General features: G+C 37.7%; 1 non-coding gene across 1 annotated transcript; it reads right to left on the bottom strand.

The window, feature by feature from the left end:
- Nucleotides 1-111: 111 nt before the first annotated feature.
- LOC112713269 (small nucleolar RNA R71) lies at nt 112-219 on the bottom strand. The gene has a single exon (XR_003158243.1). It is a non-coding gene; the product is annotated as a small nucleolar RNA R71 (small nucleolar RNA).
- Nucleotides 220-13670: the final 13451 nt, after the last annotated feature.

The following is a 13670-nucleotide window of genomic DNA, read 5'->3' as shown; positions in this document are numbered from 1 at the left end:
AGAGACAGAGCTAGAACATGGTTGGACTCTCAACCTAAAGAAAGTCTGGACTCTTGGGAAAAGCTAGTCAATGCCTTCTTGGCAAAGTTCTTTCCACCTCAAAAATTGAGTAAGCTTAGAGTGGAAGTCCAAACCTTCAGACAGAAGGAAGGAGAATCCCTCTATGAAGCTTGGGAAAGATACAAACAATTAATCAGAAAGTGTCCATCTGATATGCTTTCTGAATGGAGCATCATAGGTATTTTCTATGATGGTCTCTCTGAACTATCCAAAATGTCTTTGGATAGCTCTGCTGGAGGCTCTCTTCATCTGAAGAAGACGCCTACAGAAGCTCAAGAGCTGATTGAAATGGTTGCAAATAACCAATTCATGTACACTTCTGAAAGGAATCCTGTGAACAATGGGACTAGTCAGAAGAAAGGAGTTCTTGAGATTGACACTCTGAATGCCATATTGGCTCAGAACAAAATATTGACTCAACAAGTCAATATGATTTCTCAAAGTCTGTCTGGAATGCAAAATGCAGCAAGCAGTACTAAGGAAGCTTCATCTGAAGAAGAAGCTTATGATCCTGAGAACCCTTCAATGGAAGAGGTGAATTACATGGGAGAACCCTATGGAAACACCTATAATCCTTCATGGAGAAATCATCCAAATTTCTCATGGAAGGATCAACAGAGACCTCAACAAGGTTTCAATAATAATAATGGTGGAAGAAACAGGTTTAGCAATAGCAAGCCTTTTCCATCATCTTCTCAGCAACAGACAGAGAGTCCTAAGCAGAATACCTCTGACTTAGCAACCATGGTCTCTGATCTAATCAAAATCACTCAAAGTTTCATGACTGAAACAAGGTCCTCCATTAGAAATTTGGAGGCACAAGTGGGTCAACTGAGCAAGAAAATTATTGAACTCCCTCCTAGTACTCTCCCAAGCAATACAGAAGAAAATCCAAAGGGAGAGTGCAAAGCCATCAACATGGCCGAATTTTGGGAGGAAGAAGAGGCAGTGAACGCCACTGAGGAAGACCTCAATGGACGTCCACTGACCTCCAATGAGTTCCCCAATGAGGAACCATGGGAATCTGAGGCTCAAAATGAGACCATAGAGATTCCATTGAACTTACTTCTGCCATTCATGAGCTCTGATGAGTATTCTTCCTCTGAAGAGGATGAGTATGTCACTGAAGAGCAAGTTGCTAAATACCTTGGAGCAATCATGAAGCTGAATGACAAGTTATTTGGAAATGAGACTTGGGAGGATAAACCCCTTTTGCTCACCAAAGAACTGGATAACTTGTCTAGGCAGAAACTGCCTCAAAAGAGACAGGATCCTGGGAAGTTTTCAATACCATGTACCATAGGCACCATGACCTTCAAGAAGGCCTTGTGTGATCTAGGGTCAAGTGTAAACCTCATGCCTCTCTCTGTAATGGAGAAGCTAGGGATCTTTGAGGTGCAAGCTACAAAAATCTCACTAGAGATGGCAGACAACTCAAGAAAACAAGCTTATGGACTTGTAGAGGATGTTCTGGTAAAGGTTGAAGACCATTACATCCCTGCTGATTTCATAGTCCTAGAGACTAGGAAGTGCATGGATGAATCCATCATCCTTGGCAGACCCTTCCTAGCCACAGCAAAGGTTGTGATTAATGTTGATAGAGGAGAGTTGATCATTCAAGTGAATGAAGAGTCCTTGGTGTTTAAGGCTCAAGGATATCCCTCTGTCATCATGGAGAGGAAGCATGAAGAGCTTCCCCCAAAACAGAGCCAAACAGAGCCCCCACAGTGTGTTGGGAGGCCACAACCAAACTCTAAGTTTGGTGTTGAACCCCACATTCAAACTCTAAGTTTGGTGTTGGGAGGTTCCAACATAGCTCTGAGCATTTCTGAGGCTCCATGAGAGTCCTCTGTCAAGCTAATGACATTAAAGAAGCGCTTGTTGGGAGGCAACCCTGTAAATCATGTTGCTTGTATGCAAAGTTTGTATTCGTAGGTTTTGATGAATGACAAACCAAACAAACGACATGAAAGGACAAATCAACAAACATCTTGAATGAACAAACATGAAGAGTTGAAAGCAAACACAACAAACAACAAGAAACTCAAGTCCACAACTTCTGAAGACAAGTATAGAGTCTTAGGACTTAGGTAACTTCTTGTTAAGAACCAATTGTTAAATCTCTCAACACACACTCACAAAATGTTTTGATGCACATCTTGCAATTCAATGCTAGCCAAAAGGTTTTAAAAACTTGTTTTCAAAGGTACAAAAGCATAGGAATTGACTCCAACAAGTTTGAGTTCAATCCTAAGCATTTTGAAGTGTTTTTAAACCATTCTTTGAGGTTTGCATCGATGCACACTCATCTTGCATCGATGCAAAGCATGCAACGACTTGTTGCATCGATGCAAAGATGCTTGCATCGATGCAACCTAGCTGAAAATTCAAATTTCAGCATCAAAGACACATTTGCATCGATGCAAAGTGTTATGCATCGATGCAAATAATTCAAAAACATAAAAAACGGCTAGTTTGACATAAATGCTCCATCCCATTAATTCCCCAACGTTTCTAAGGATTGGGAAATCTATAAATGGATGGATTGAAGCCTTATTTCACAAGTTTTTGATTTAGAAAAATACCTCATTCATATTCTTACATTCTACACATTTTCAAGTGATTTAATACACATTTTGAGAGAGTAATATCAATTGGTTCAATAGTGCAAAAACTTGTAATCACACACTCTTCTAGAGAGCACTCACTTCATCTCAACAATTCTTTGAGAATTGTTTTTCTTGTACACCTTGTGAATTGGAGTGTGATCTCCAAGGTTGAGTCAAGGGTTATAAACACTATAATCGGTGAGGATACCAAAAAGGTATACTAAGTACTCAAGGCAAATCTTAGAGAAGGTATCTCTAAGTGGAGTAGGTTAGTATACGAGTGGTGATCATATACCGTGAGGTGTTAGAAACTAAGGACTCAGATTGTAAAAGGTTTTGCGCGAGCACCTTGAAGCTTGGCAATAGTGGAACTTCTCAATTGCGATTGAGAAAGAAAGTGGACGTAGGACAAAGATTGTGCCGAACCACTCTAAATAGTGTTTGCTTCTCTCTAAACTCATCTTTTCAATAATATTGTCTCTTTACTTTTGAGCAAATAAATTGTGATCGAAAAGTAGCTTCGTAAGTACTTAAGGAGTGGCTTAAGTCCGATTGGTGAAAATCTTGATCAATTTATTTGAGTCGGTGTCTATTGGAAAGTAAAAGCTCCTTATAAATGCTTAGCAATTGAGTTAAGCTCTTGGAAAAATACTAGTACAATAACACTTTTATATATTGTTTTTAAATTTCGCAAAAAGATAAATTGTTGTTGCATTACTCAATTCACCCCCCTCTTGAGTAATTGTGCATAGGTTCTACAAGTGGCATCAGAGCTTAACCCTTTGAAAGACTTAACCGTTTAAGGGAAAAGATCATGGCAAGCACAGGCTTTAACAACAACAACACTAGCGAAGGTAACTCAACCGCTAGACCTCCTCTTTTTAGCGGAACAAATTACTCTTATTGGAAAAATAAGATGAGAATTTGGATCCGTTCTCAAGATGTGAGAATTTGGAAAGTAATTGAGAATGGAAATCACATTCCAACAAAGACAACAAGCGCTAAAGAAGAAGGAGTCTCCGTCTTAAAGCAAGTACCAAAAGGAGAAGATGAATATAGTGACGATGATTGGAAGAAAGTGGCAATGAATGATAAAGCCATCAACTTCATTCATTGTGCACTTAACGAGCATGATTATATGAAGATCTCTACATGTGAAACCGCCAAAGAGATTTGGGATAAACTCCAAATCACTTACGAAGGAACCGACCACGTTAAAGAATCAAAGGTATTTATGTTGGTTCATGAATGGGAAAACTTCAAAATGAAAGATGAAGAGAGCATTGAAGAAGCCCTTGAAAGACTCTCCAAGATCTTCAACAATCTAAGCATGCTTGGTACAAAATACAATGATAAACAAATTGTGACCAAGGTGCTTACAAGTCTCACACCAAAATGGAACTCCAAAGTGAACGCCATTGTGGAAGGAAGGCTCTATGATCAACTTACTTTTGATCAACTGCGAGGAAATCTTCTCACCTATGAAATGACTATGCTAAATAGACAGAAAGGTGAAGAAAGCAAGAAGAAAAGTCTCGCCCTTAAAACAACATCGCTGCAAGAAGAAAGTGATGATAATGAAGAAGAAGGAGATGAAGAATTTGCACTCTTATTAAAAAGATTCAATAAGTTTGCAATGAAGAAAAACTTCAAGAGCAAAACAAAGGTACCAAAATGCTATGAGTGTGGAGAAGTTGGACACATCAAACCCAATTGTCCAAAACTTCAAAAGGAGGACAAAAACAAGAAATTTAAGAAGAAGGAGAAAGCATACATATCATGGGAAAACGAGGATGAATCCGACTCCGATGACAACGAGGTTGCAAATCTTTGCTTAATGGCAAGCGAAGAAAAGGTTAGTAATGAAAACCCCACTTCCTTTAATTTACAAGATGAATATGATGCCTTACTTGAGGTGTACACAAAACTTACCCAAGATTATTCTCTCCTAAAGAAAAAGAATATGGAACTTTCAAAACAAAATGAGATGTTGAAAAACGAGAATATCAATCTTGGAAAAGACAAGTGTAGCACAAGTAGTGATCCATACAAATCTTGTAAAATGCATGAAAATGAAATTACAAATCTTAAGAACACTTTAGCTAAGTTCAATGAATCTTCAAAGAACTTAGATAAAATGTTGAAAGACCAAAAGCATGTTCATAATAAGGAAGGTTTGGGTTTTGAAAAAGGAAAATTTAAAAATGTTAAGACTCCTATTAGGCAACCGCAAGCCCAAAAGGTAAGCATGCCTAAAAGGAATAAAGCCTTTAAACATCCTTCTCAACATGTTTCTTTTAGAAATCATAATCACAATGCATATAGATCAAAAGATGTTGCATTTAGGGAACAACCTAGGCAACCATTTAGAAACATGCATAGGATGCATAATCCAAATGTCATATGTCATTATTGTAATAAAGTAGGTCATATAGCACCCGTATGCTTTACTAGAATTAATCATATAAACTTTCGCAGTCAAGATATGAGATGGGCACCATATGGGCATTACGCTCATACTAACCATCAAGGACCCAAATTCACTTGGGTACCTAAATCCCAATTTTAATTATTTTGTAGGTACGTGTTGGAGCTAAGAATACAAATTGGTATGTTGATAGCGGATGCTCCAAACACATGACCGGCGATGAATCAAAATTCACCGCAATAGAGCCTACAAACGGAGGAAACGTGATCTATGGAGACAACAACACCGGCAAAGTAATCGGCGTTGGAAAAGTTGGTAAAAATCCTTCCACTTTCATAGATAACGTTATACTTGTCAAAGGTCTCAAACATAATCTCATTAGTGTTAGCCAACTTTGTGACAAAGGAAACTTAGTCACCTTTGATTCAAAATGTTTTTTGATAAAAAGGCAAGACACAAATGAAATTGTGCTAATTGGGCACCGTGTTGACAATGTATACATGATTAACCTAAATGAAGTTTCATCAAATGATGTGAAATGCCTTGTTAGCAAAAATGATGAAACTTGGTTATGGCATCGTAGAGTAGCCCATGCTAACATGGACCATCTTAACAAATTGGTCTCTAAAGAGTTAGTAATTGGCTTACCAAAGCTACGTTTTGAAAAAGACGTCCTTTGCGACGCATGTCAAAAGGGAAAACAAGTAAAGGTCTCTCTTAAATCCAAAAACATTGTTTCAACAACAAGGCCATTACAACTTTTGCACATGGATTTATTTGGTCCTTCTAGAACTATGAGCTTTGGTGGCAATTACTATGCTTTAGTTATTGTTGATGACTACTCTCGATTTACATGGACCTTGTTCCTAGCAAACAAGAGTGATGCATTTCGAGCATTCAAAAGATTAGCCAAAGTTATTCAAAATGAAAAGAATTTGCATATATCATCTATTAGAAGTGATCATGGTGGAGAATTTGAAAACAATCTTTTTGAAACCTTTTGTGAAGAAAATGGCATTGAGCATAATTTTTCCTCTCCTAGAACACCACAACAAAATGGTGTGGTTGAAAGGAAAAATCGTCATTTAGAAGAAATGGCGAGAACTATGCTCAATGAGGCTAATATTCCCAAGTACTTTTGGGCGGATGCGGTTAGTACCGCGTGTTATGTTATGAATAGGATTATCATTCGACCTATTCTTAAGAAAACACCGTACGAATTGTACAAAGGAAGAAAGCCAAATATTTCCCACCTTCACGTCTTTGGTTGTAAATGCTTTATTCTAAATAATGGAAAAGATAACTTAGGCAAATTTGATGCTAAGGCTGATGAAGGAACCTTCTTAGGCTACTCTTTAACTAGCAAAGCTTTTAGAGTATATAATAAACGCATCATGACTATAGAAGAAAGTATTCATGTCGCTTTTGATGAAACTAACCATTGTTGTGCTAGAAAAGATTTTGACAAAAATGTAGAAAACCTTGGTTCACTAAATTTGAATGGTGAAGACAAAGAAAAGGATTTAAATGAAGCCTCTACAAGCTCAACAAAAGATAGTGTTCAAATTGAAGAAATTGAACCATCACAAGCACAAATAAATGCACTTCCAAAGGATTGGCGTACTTCAAAGGATCATCCTCTAGACAACGTCATTGGTGGTGTTTCGAAAGGGGTAACAACTCGATCCACTTTTAGAAATTTATTTGCATATAGTGCTTTTGTTTCTCAAATTGAACCATCTACCATCGAGTCCGCAATTGATGATGAACATTGGGCTATGGCAATGCAAGAGGAGCTTAACCAATTCAAACGAAATGACGTTTGGGAATTGGTGCCTAGACCAAGTAATCAAACAATTGTAGGAACAAAATGGGTTTTTAGAAATAAACTCGATGAAAATGGTACAATTGTTAGAAACAAAGCTAGATTAGTAGCTAAAGGTTATAATCAAGAGGAAGGCTTTGATTATGACGAAACTTATGCTCCCGTAGCTAGATTAGAAGCTATTAGGATGTTACTTGCTTTTGCATCCTCTTATAACTTCAAACTTTATCAAATGGATGTTAAGAGTGCCTTTCTTAACGGTTTTATTAAAGAAGAAGTATATGTTGAACAACCTCCCGGTTTTGAGGATTATGAAAATCCTAATCATGTTTTTAAACTTAAGAAAGCCCTTTATGGTCTTAAACAAGCTCCAAGAGCTTGGTATGAACGTTTGAGCAAGTTTTTAATAGAAAAGGGTTTTAGAAGAGGGAAGGTTGATACAACTTTATTTATCTTGATTGAAAACAAAAATATTCTTTTGATACAAGTTTACGTCGATGACATAATATTTGGTTCAACTAACGAGTCACTTTGCAAGTTTTTCTCAAACCTCATGCAAAGTGAATTTGAAATGTCCATGATGGGCGAACTCAACTTCTTCCTTGGTCTTCAAATCAAACAAGGAAAAGAAGGAACTTTCGTTAGTCAAACCAAATATTGCAAGGAATTGCTCAAAAGATTTGGAATGGACAATGCTAAGGCAATGGACACACCAATGAGCACTACTTGCTACCTTGACAAAGATGAACAAGGTAAAAGCATAGATGTAAAGAAGTATAGAGGGATGATAGGATCATTGCTTTATCTAACGGCAAGTAGACCAGATATCATGTTTAGTGTATGCATGTGTGCGAGATACCAAGCTAATCCTAAGGAATCTCACTTAAGTGCGGTAAAAAGGATTATGAAGTATCTCATAGGAACATTGAATGTTGGATTGTGGTATCCGAAAGGATCCACCTGTGATTTGATTGGTTATTCCGATTCCGATTTTGCCGGTTGCAAATTGGATAGGAAAAGCACTAGCGGCACTTGTCACTTACTAGGAAACTCTCTTGTTTCATGGTATAGTAAGAAACAAGTAAGTGTAGCCTTGTCTACCGCCGAAGCCGAGTATGTAGCCGCCGGTAGTTGTTGCGCCCAAATTTTATGGATGAAACAACAACTTATGGATTATGGACTCATGCTTGACCACATTCCCATCAAATGTGATAATACTAGTGCAATAAATTTAACCAAGAATCCGGTTCAACATTCAAGAACCAAGCATATTGAGATTAGACATCACTTCATAAGAGACCATGTTGAAAAGGGTGATGTGGTTATTGAATTTGTTGAAACTAGTAAACAACTAGCGGACATCTTCACTAAACCTTTATGTAAAGAAAGCTTTTTTTAACATCCGAAATGAACTTGGTATCTTGGATTCTAATCTAATATGATTTGTTTAAATTCATTGTATTCATGTTGCTATTTTTTGTATCTCTTACTAACTTAAGCATTGGAGATATCCAATTAGCCTTTGTTTTGTAGGTTTGTGAGTTGATGAAAGAATAATCAATCTTGAGGTAGATTGAAGAATTTGAAGATTATAAACAATGGAGGATCAATAAATTGAAGTTTATAATGGGTTAAAGTGAGTATATACATGATGGAACTCAAAGGGTTGAAGAAAGAACCTCCAAAGGATGAAATTTTGGTGTTTTTGGGCAAATGATGCATGTTGCATCGATGCAACCAAGCTGTGCATCGATGCAAAGCACACGACGTACTATGTGCATCGATGCAAAGCCCTTTGCATCGATGCAAAGCACACGACGTGCCATGTGTATCGATGCAAAGCCTATTGCATCGATGCAAACTCGCCCAAATTACACAAAGACACGTGAATTTGGCATTTTTTGAAAACCTAAACCCCCCTTTTTCATCATCTTCAACCTCACAACTCATATCCCCACATTCAAACCTCCATAACCTCCAAAACAAACTCACACATACTTTCATACAACTCACAAAACCTTGATACCCACTACAAACAAACTACATATTTGCAGTCCCCACTTTCTCCTCTACAAAACCCATAAAACAACATCATCAACAATGCCTAGAATCAAGAGAACCATGAAGAAGTCAAAAGGTTCTTCAAGTGTGGTTCCACCTCCAAGTAATCATCCTTTGGCAAGGTACTTTGCTTCTAATGAAGATCTTCAATTCTATGAGGAGAAGCTCGCCGGAAGAAAGGAAATTCCTCCGAGGTATTTGGATCCGACCCTTCTTGTCATTCATAAGTTTGATACTCTTAAGGCTATTCTAGTTCAACAAGGTCTCATGGATTTTGTTCAAATTAAGAGTAAATATTATCCGGATTTAGTTGCCATAGCCTATAGTACACTCATGATTGAGATTGTTGAAGGAGATGAATCAAATTTCACATTGTTCTTCAAGATAGGAAGAAAGGATTATAGGCTAGATAATGATGAGTTAGCCACCATTTGGGAGTTGCCAAATCAAGGTGACCTGTTTCAAGGTGGTAAAACTCCAATTGATGAATGGGGTTATTCTAAGGAAAATGCCATGCATCTGCTCAACCTTGTACAAGGAGCTCACTCTAAAATTAGTTGCAATTCAATGAGTGCGGAACATAGAACTTTGCTATATCTAGTCACCTATGTATTGCAACCTAGAATATCCGGGCATGCGAATGTAACTGATGAAGATTTGATTGTCATGTGGGCTATGATAAATGGGATTAAGATTAATTGGCCATACTTTATATTACAACATATGATTAGGCTCAAGATGAAGGATAGGAATGGTGGATTAGGATTCCTTTGCCTATGGTCTAAAGTCTTCGATTATGTTGGTATTGATGTATTAAATGAGATTGCCAAGGAAGTACCACCCCAATCTTGTATCAACACTCATCTTCTCAATAAAATGGGAAGAAGAAATGTTGATGAGCAAGATCCTCAAGAGCAAGCTCCTCCACAAGCACCTCAAGCTCAAGAACCACCCTCCTTGGTTGATGTCATGAGAGAATTACAATCCATCAACCAAAACATCCAAAGGATTGAAGTAGAGCATGGTAGGCAACTTGAAGCACTTAATCGTCGTGTGTCTCGTGTAGATCATCGCACGGGTCGCTTGGATCGTCGTATTGATGACTTATATGAGCATTTTGGCATCCACCTACCATATGAAGAGGATACCGATGAGAATGAAGACCAAGATTGATTATCTCCTCTTCATCAAGTCATTTTTTTTATTGCTTTATGTTTAAATGATTATATGAACTGTTGAACTAACTCCTAGTAAGCTAAAGTTTTGTTTAATTTAATACTTTGATAGCTGTTTAATGATTAATGCTTTTATTTTTTTTTGGTAAATGACTCAAAATAGGCTTGGTACCCCTATTTTAAGTTAATATGCATGCTTTGATATATTTCACTTCTTTAGGGGGAAAATATGCATGTTTATCATACATAAAAAGAGGAAATCAAACTTTCTTCTTTTTGATAATGTCAAAAGGGGGAAGAAAAATTTGAGGATATTTGAAGATTTGAAATATTTGAAGATTTAAAAAGGGAGAGAAGCTTGAGGAATTGAAAAGAAGAAAAAACTTTGCAAAACAATGATTTCAAAAAGGACTTCCGCTAAAACTTTGATATCAAAATCTTTTTCCTTTAATAAACACCCTTTTAAAAGAACAAATGCACATATTTAGGGGGAACTCTTGCAAAAGTTTTCTTTTTTCTTAAAAAAAGGTCTTCTCCAAAGTTTTCTATAAAACAAAGTGCATTATAGTTGCTTTCAAAATCATTTATAAATACATATCCTCAAAACTGGTTTGTCATTATCAAAAAGGGGGAAATTGTAAATCATGTTGCTTGTATGCAAAGTTTGTATTCGTAGGTTTTGATGAATGACAAACCAAACAAACGACATGAAAGGACAAATCAACAAACATCTTGAATGAACAAACATGAAGAGTTGAAAGCAAACACAACAAACAACAAGAAACTCAAGTCCACAACTTCTGAAGACAAGTATAGAGTCTTAGGACTTAGGTAACTTCTTGTTAAGAACCAATTGTTAAATCTCTCAACACACACTCACAAAATGTTTTGATGCACATCTTGCAATTCAATGCTAGCCAAAAGGTTTTTAAAACTTGTTTTCAAAGGTACAAAAGCATAGGAATTGACTCCAACAAGTTTGAGTTCAATCCTAAGCATTTTGAAGTGTTTTTAAACCATTCTTTGAGGTTTGCATCGATGCACACTCATCTTGCATCGATGCAAAGCATGCAACGACTTGTTGCATCGATGCAAAGATGCTTGCATCGATGCAACCTAGCTGAAAATTCAAATTTCAGCATCAAAGACACATTTGCATCGATGCAAAGTGTTATGCATCGATGCAAATAATTCAAAAACATAAAAAACGGCTAGTTTGACATAAATGCTCCATCCCATTAATTCCCCAACGTTTCTAAGGATTGGGAAATCTATAAATGGATGGATTGAAGCCTTATTTCACAAGTTTTTGATTTAGAAAAATACCTCATTCATATTCTTACATTCTACACATTTTCAAGTGATTTAATACACATTTTGAGAGAGTAATATCAATTGGTTCAATAGTGCAAAAACTTGTAATCACACACTCTTCTAGAGAGCACTCACTTCATCTCAACAATTCTTTGAGAATTGTTTTTCTTGTACACCTTGTGAATTGGAGTGTGATCTCCAAGGTTGAGTCAAGGGTTATAAACACTATAATCGGCGAGGATACCAAAAAGGTATACTAAGTACTCAAGGCAAATCTTAGAGAAGGTATCTCTAAGTGGAGTAGGTTAGTATACAAGTGGTGATCATATACCGTGAGGTGTTAGAAACTAAGGACTCAGATTGTAAAAGGTTTTGCGCGAGCACCTTGAAGCTTGGCAATAGTGGAACTTCTCAATTGCGATTGAGAAAGAAAGTGGACGTAGGACAAAGATTGTGCCGAACCACTCTAAATAGCGTTTGCTTCTCTCTAAACTCATCTTTTCAATAATATTGTCTCTTTACTTTTGAGCAAATAAATTGTGATCGAAAAGTAGCTTCGTAAGTACTTAAGGAGTGGCTTAAGTCCGATTGGTGAAAATCTTGATCAATTTATTTGAGTCGGTGTCTATTGGAAAGTAAAAGCTCCTTATAAATGCTTAGCAATTGAGTTAAGCTCTTGGAAAAATACTAGTACAATAACACTTTTATATATTGTTTTTAAATTTCGCAAAAAGATAAATTGTTGTTGCATTACTCAATTCACCCCCCCTCTTGAGTAATTGTGCATAGGTTCTACAAACCCAATGTTTTATAATTAACTATTTTCTTTTGTTATTTTACGTTTTTTGTAGGTTGATGATCATGAGAAGTCACAAAATCAATGAAAAGAGCAAAAACAGAATGAAAAACAGGAAGAAAAACAGCACACCCTGGAGGACGCACCTACTGGCGTTTAAACGCCAGTAAGGTTAGCAGATGGGCGTTTAACGCCCAGTCTGGCACCATTCTGGGCGTTTAACGCCAGAAAGGGGCACCAGACTGGCGTTAAACGCCAGAAAAGGGCAAGAAGCTGGCGTTAAACGCCAGAAATGGGCACCAGCCCGGCGTTTAACGCCAGAAATGGCTAAAAACGCAATTTTGCTTGCCATTTGGTGCAGGGATGACTTTTCCTTGACACCTCAGGATCTGTGGACCCCACAGGATCACCACCTACCCCACCACTCTCTCTCTTCTTCCCCCATTCACCAATCACCTCAACACCTCTTCCCCAAAAACCCTTCACCTATCAAATTCCATCTTTCTCTTCACCACTCACATCCATCCTTCATAAAACCCCACCTACCTCACCATTCAAATTCAAACCACTTTCCCACCCAAACCCACCCTCACTTGACCGAACCTTACCCCTCTCCCCACTCCTATATAAACCCATCTTCACTCCTTCATTTTCACACAACCTAAACACAACTTCTTCCCCTTTTGGCCGAACCCAAAGCCATTCCCTTCTTCCTCATTTCTTCTTCTTCTACTCTCTTCTTTCCTCTTTTGCTCGAGGACGAGCAACAATTTTAAGTTTGGTGTGGTAAAAGCATTGCTTTTTGTTTTTCCATAACCATTTATGGCATCCAAGGCCGGAGAAACCTCTAGAAAGAGGAAAGGGAAGGCAAAAGCTTCCACCTCCGAGTCATGGGAGATGGAAAGATTCATCTCAAGGGTGCATCAAGACCACTTCTATGAAGTTGTGGCCTTGAAGAAGGTGATCCCCGAGGTCCCTTTTTCACTCAAAAAGAGTGAATATCCGGAGATCCGACATGAGATCCGAAGAAGAGGTTGGGAAGTTCTTACCAACTCCATTCAACAAGTCGGAATCTTAATGGTTCAAGAGTTCTATGCCAATGCATGGATTACCAAGAATCATGATCAAAGTGTGAACCCGGATCCAAAGAATTGGCTTACTATGGTTCGGGGGAAATACTTGGATTTTAGTCCGGAAAGTGTAAGGTTGGCATTCAATTTGCCCATGATGCAAGGAGATGAACATCCTTACACTAGAAGGGTCAACTTTGATCAAAGGTTGGACCAAGTCCTCACAGTCATATGTGAAGAGGGCGCCCAATGGAAGAGAGATTCAAGAGGGAAGCCGGTTCAATTGAGAAGGCATGACCTCAAGCCCGTGGCTAGGGGATGGTTGGAGTTCA

This window comes from Arachis hypogaea, chromosome 9 (genome assembly GCF_003086295.3).
Source record: "Arachis hypogaea cultivar Tifrunner chromosome 9, arahy.Tifrunner.gnm2.J5K5, whole genome shotgun sequence".
Classification (NCBI taxonomy): Eukaryota; Viridiplantae; Streptophyta; class Magnoliopsida; order Fabales; family Fabaceae; genus Arachis; species Arachis hypogaea.
The sequence above is the reverse complement of the archived record's forward strand: the minus strand, read 5'-3'. Positions and strand labels throughout refer to the sequence as shown.